Source organism: Cyprinodon variegatus, unplaced genomic scaffold (genome assembly GCF_000732505.1).
Source record: "Cyprinodon variegatus isolate N-32 unplaced genomic scaffold, C_variegatus-1.0 Scaffold1037, whole genome shotgun sequence".
Taxonomy (NCBI): Eukaryota; Metazoa; Chordata; class Actinopteri; order Cyprinodontiformes; family Cyprinodontidae; genus Cyprinodon; species Cyprinodon variegatus.
This window is the reverse complement of record NW_015151490.1, coordinates 60,438-66,291: the sequence shown is the minus strand read 5'-3', so window position 1 is coordinate 66,291 and position 5,854 is coordinate 60,438. Positions and strand designations below refer to the sequence as shown.

Here is a 5,854-nt window from a genome sequence, read left to right as displayed (position 1 = left end):
AAGCCATTCTGAAGCAGCCAGGGGGGGATTCTGCATGAGCCAAAAAGCAGAGACAGGACCAATTGTAAAAATTTTGGTGTCGATCATTCGATTTGATCCTGGACACTACAGAAAATGGGCTAAAAGTGTTAAAAACCGGAATTCTCCTTTAATACATTACAAAATCCTCCACAGAGTGCACTATACAGGTCAAAGATTTTTCAAGATGGGTTTTGTGCAATCTAACATCTGTCCACAGTGCACAGGCAATCAACTTGATAATTATTTTCACGTGTTATGGTTATGCACGCCGGTTCAGAGATTCTGGGTACAGGTATGTAAGGACCTATCCCTGTGCCTGAGTTGTAAAATCTCACTATCCGCTCCAGTTTGCTTGCTGGGTGACTTTGAGGGAAGCTCTATGGAAAAAAAATCAGTTTGCATGGCCTTCACTGCATTATGTATCGCAAAGAAAACTATCCTCATGAATTGGAACAGTAAGGATAAACTCAGCATCAATCAGTACAGAGATCTGTTGTTGGATCCTATTAATCTTGAGACAGCATCTGCATCCCCATCAGACCGATCTCTCTGGGCTCCCTTGATCGGCTCCATCACTTAGTGTAGAGGTGGACTGTGTGGCGCGTCTTATGGGGCGCGAGAGCTGATTCGGGGGTCCTTGGGTCCAGGGGGGCTCGGTGGGGCGCTCGGAGCGGGGTGCCTGGCGAGTCTAACCCTAAGGTCTGTTGCCCCCATCGGGGCGGGGCCTGGGGCGCCTATGGGTGGTCCTTCGGCGGCCGCGTGCAGTGCTCTTGGGGGGTTCCGTGGTGGCAGATGTGGGCTACTGGCCGGGTAGCTGTGCTGCTGCTGGGTGGGGCTGGGTGCCAGGCATCAGTTCTTTTGTGGTGCCGGCCGGGGTGCTTCGGTTCTGCAGGCTGTCGGGGCGTGCCTCGTCTTTCGGCACAGGGTTTTGGTAGTTGGCTGTGGCGCTTGGCGTGGTTGCGTCGTCCGGGCGGTGCATGGGTGGTCGCGCCTGCGGCTGGGGTTCAAGTGTGTCTGTTGTGGGCTGGTTGCGGGCGTCATGGGGCCCCTTTGGGATGCCCCCCAGGGTGTTGCTTCGCTTTGTTGGAACTGGTGCCGGTGGTGCGCGATGAAGTGCATTGTGTGGGGGGCAATTTGGGGGTGGAGGGTTACTCGGTGTTTGACTGCAGGGGGGGGGGCGGGGGGGGTCGGAGCGGGGTGGATCATTATGCTTTCGCGCCGGGCGCTGCGGGGGCAGCGGGGTCCTGTCTGCTGCTTTCTTTTTGCTGCTTGTGCTGGCTTCTGGCACACGGCTGGGGCAGCTTTGCTGCTCCGGCTCTCTGGCACGCGTTGGGCGGGGCTGCTCTGTCCTTTGTTTGCCTTGCAGCTGTGTTTGCTGTGGTCGGTGGGGTGGAGTGGTTTTGTTGTGTTTTTGGGTGGGGCTTGGTTGGTGCGGTCGGTTCATCCATATTGGCCTTCCGGTGTCGTTTCTGTCGGGGCCACTTGGGCCCCCGCGTGCCGGCGGTGCGCTGTTGGTGGGTTTCCCATTCGGCGGACTTGTTTGTCTCCTGGGAGGGCAGGCATGTGGATTTTGCTGGGGAGGAGAGGCTGGGTGGAGGGGTCCTCATGATGTGGCGGTGGGTGTTGGACACTGACTTGTTTTCGGCTGTTCTTCTTCACTGAGGGGGATTTTTTGTGTGGGAGGGGGGGTGTGAATGGGGTAATCGGAGCTTGGAATGGGGCTTGGGATTTGTTCTTTGTTGTGTTGTGTGGTTTTCTTTTTCTTCGGATTGGTGTTGTAGGACTGGTGTGGGGGGGTGTCATTCGGTAGCCGTTGTCGGGGTGGGGGTGTAGGTGTTGGTGCCGGCACCAGGGGTTTTTGAGCTACTGCTCACGGGTGGGTCCGGGGTGGATCCTGGGGTCTGGGGTCCCTGGGGCGCATCACCCTCGGGCGGGGGGTTTGGGTTCTGTGGGGAGTACTGCTTGGGGTCTGGGCCGGTGTACGCCCAGCTGTCCACCCCTGCCACAGCCTCTGGTGTGCTGGGGTGCCTCAGGGCCTGTTGGGCTGGAGGGGCATGGACATTAACACCTATGGCAGATGCTTACCCCTTCAGGGGTTTGCACTCTGCTAGTGGGGGAAGGGGAGGGAGGGGGAGTAGGAATGATCTCGGCCTGGATGTCTTTTGTCACTTGTGTGGTGAGTAGTTTGAATGTTAATGTAGGGAAGGGATTAGATCTCCGGAGGGGGGTGGGGGGGGTGATAGAGGGAAGAGAAGTTCAGAAGGGCTTCGGGTCTGGCTCCCTGTCTCGGTCCTGGTCCGTGCCGTCCCATGGTGGGGCTTTTTCCGGGGTGGGGGCTCTGCGTGTTGAACGTGGGCTGGCTGGCCGGAGTTGTCCCCCCCTTATTTATTCATTTATTTTAATTATTATTATCATTAATTTTTTTTTGTAGATGGACAGGATGGGGGGAGGGTGGTGGTGTCGGCCCTGTGCCCGGCTGGCTGGTGGGTGCTGCTGCCAGTCCCGGGCCCCCGGGCTATGGTGGTGAGACTGGTGGGGCCCCCTTCTCCAAAAGGGGCTCTCGGGGAACAAGGGTGCCTATTGGAGTCAGCGGGGGAGCTGGCTTCCTGGGAGTGCAGCAAGCACCCCAGTCTTTTGCTCCACATTCCCGAAATCCTCCTTCTACCTGCTCCATTACACTGCCACACATGTAGGTTTTTGGGGAGGGGGTCCTTACTGGAGGGCCCCACCTTCTGATGATGTCCCCCACCCCAATTTTATTTGGCATTTTAGACACTTCCATCTACAACATTTTCACAACACACATCTATGCAGGGTATTTTCTGGGGGGTGGGGGTCAAGGCCACCCAGGGGGGGCTTATTTTATGGGCCCCACCATGGTCAGCTTCCTCCATCCCCTCCCGCATCTAGACATTGAGGGTTCAGGGATGTCGATTGGGGGGTTGCACTGGCACCACCTATCTCCCGGAGGGGGGGTGGACTGTGCCGGACACCCCCTCTTGGTACTCCCAGTTTTAATTACATCTGAGAGCAACATGCAACAACACCACATTTGAGCAGGTGCAGGGAGGATCGGGGTCTTCTCACACCCCTGTTCCCCGGCTGCCATCCGGAGTCTGGGCCTGGAGGAAGAGTGAGCCACCTGGTCCGTGGTTTTGGCTAGGTGGCCTGCCACCGGCAGGCCTCCCAGGTTGGGGTCTGAACTGACCCCTCTCCCAAATACATCTCAAGTCTCCACTAAGTGCGGAGCACATTCCCCCCATCCTGCTCTCCTTCCGCTGGCTGGCATCGGGGCTCGCCGGTGGAGCTTGGGGTCTGGGGGTGCATGCCCGGGTGGTTACTGGCTCATTCCTGGCGGCCTCTCCGCGGGCGCCGGCTGGCTAGGGCCTTGCTGGGGCTCCTGTCTGGGGGTCGGGTGCCCCTGGGGCCTCGGATCCCTGGGGCCTGGGACCGGATTCACTTCGGGGAGGGGCTGGGTGTTGTTCAGGGATTTTCGGTGCTGGTGCCTTCGCTTTGATGCCGGTTCCTGGGCGATGCAATTTTTCGATGCCGGTTTTATGGTATCAGTTCGGGGACGAGGAGAGTTGCATGGCGTGGTGAGGTGCGGGTCTTGGGTTTTGGGCTCTGGTTTTTCCATTTGCATTTTTCCTCTTGCATGGAGGAATTTTTTTCAGTTGCGGGCGGGTCGTTATCTGGTGTTCACTGTTGCATTGTGGGGGGCCTTTTTGCTTCGCTGTTTTTCTTTGGAGGGATTGGCATGTCTGTGGGGGGGCTGGAGATGATGAGCTGACTTCGCTGATTGGGTTTTCAGGTGGATTTTCCCACTTGGAGGCATGGTGGAGTTGCTTTGTTCCCGCCGAGCGCAGCGGGTGTGGCTGCGGGGCGGGTGGAGTGCTCTGCGCATTGGGGGGCCGGAGCTGTCAGAGGCTGCTGCGGGCGGCGGGTTGCTGCACTTGCTGCGTCCGGTGTGGGAGCGGCGTGGTTCGCTCCGCTCTGGCTTTGCGCTTCCCACAGGCTGCTGGGGGGGATGGTTGCGCCGGCTGCGGTCCACTCTTCTTGCCCTTGGGTTGTTTCCGTGCGCGGTGTGTTGCGTTGCGCACTGTTGGCATCGGTCCTGGTGGGGTGGGGTCATGCTTTTGACCTGGGGGGCATTTGTGGTGGTTCCACGGTGCTCACGGCCATTTCGCGGCAGATGTGTGTGGGCCCTGGCTGTGGGCGTGGCCGCCTGTCTGTTTTTCCTGGACGGCGCGGTCGCGTTGGATGTTGCAGCCGGTCACCGAGGCTTGGTGCCGGGGGGCGGGGCGTGTTTCGATGGTCTGTGGGGCCGGGGCATTTTGGTCGGTGCAGTGGGGGGGCCGGTGTTCGGTGCCCAGCCCTACTTCAGGGTGGCCTGCTGCCGGCGGAGCCCACAGAGCCCGCGGACTCGTCCCCACGGCTCCCCAGGGCACTGGCATGGCAGTGGCTGGGGGGCTTCCTTGGGGGCTGTCTCTCCTCCTCCCTTGGTGGGGGTCTGATTTCCGGGGCTGGCCCCTCCTTGGTGCCTTCGCTCTTGGGGTCCCTTTGGGTGCCTGGGGCTTTGGGTCTCCCGGCGCTGGACTCAGTGCTCTGGGGGGTGTGCCTCTTCAGCTCTCTACAACCACTATTGAGCTTTTTTTTTTCTATGGATAAACTTTACATGCACAAGTGCACCCTCACAAACAATTACAGGTGCTTGGCTCCAGGTACTCAGAGATTCACTTCCATACAGAAAGCTCACATTCATATCTTCAGGTAACACAGAGTACATGTTAGACTTCATAATACTACTTTAGCGATAGTTTCAAGGTGTGGCTTTATTGTATGTCTCGTACCATGTCTTTCGGTTGTGCTGTTCTTTTTTCATCTCGTTACAGGTGATGAAGCAGACTGAAAATGTTTTGTCATTGTCTCCTTTCTATCTCCTCTTTCTTTCATCTTTTCTTTTTTTTTTCCTTTTTCTTCTTCTGTTTTACTGCTCTATTTACATTGCAGTGTCCATATAAACTGTAAAACTTCCTGCATAATTATAATAAAGCAATTTATATGCATGAAACAAGTGGAGCAATATGGCAATTGCCGTACTGCTACACTTGTGAAAATAAAATCTGTTGGGCTCTTTTTGGCATCAAGACAATTATTCTTATTGCCACATTGCCAGACAGGACACTGTAAAAAAAAAGAAAATAAATTATTTCTGGCTTTGAGAATGGCCCAGACCAACGTCACTGTTTCGATGGTTATGTTTGCAGCCGTTTCATTTACCTGCCTGAGTTGTTGTGTTCCCTATCTCAGAACTCTGATGATGAGGTTATCGCAACTACCATTGGGGAAGGGAGTGCTGATATTAAACCTCCGCCTTGTCAAATGTGTGTTTTGACTGACTCTGATTGTTAAGAGCTGAACTTGTCATCTGTGTGAAACATCTTTTTGTTATGATTTTAACATTTTGCATTGAGATGGTTAATTTTTTACTCATAATGAGGTTTGTTGCATTCAGGAGCTCAGGTTAATCATTGGACTTATACTTTCCAGACATAAAGGAGTCTGTTTCTAGCGATTTTACCTTTTTTATTCCAGGGAAACAATAAAGGGTAACTAATAGTTGCAAGCACTAAAAATAATAATATATATTTTTTTAATTTTCAAAAAGATCTTTTACCATGAAAAGAACCATCATGGGGAATAACACTTAAATGTTTTTGCCAACAAGGGTGTGATTTCAGGGCTCTATTTATTGGCAACATATTCTAGCTATCATAACCCTTTCCATGATTTTTCCACCTATATTATTTAACATTGTCCACTGGCTTGATTG

General features: G+C 54.5%; 1 protein-coding gene across 1 annotated transcript in view; it reads right to left on the bottom strand.

Moving 5' to 3' along the window:
- Positions 1–5,854, bottom strand: part of LOC107100969 (NACHT, LRR and PYD domains-containing protein 12-like) — a 60,890-nt gene that overhangs the window by 37,800 nt on the left and 17,236 nt on the right. The window lies entirely within an intron of this gene.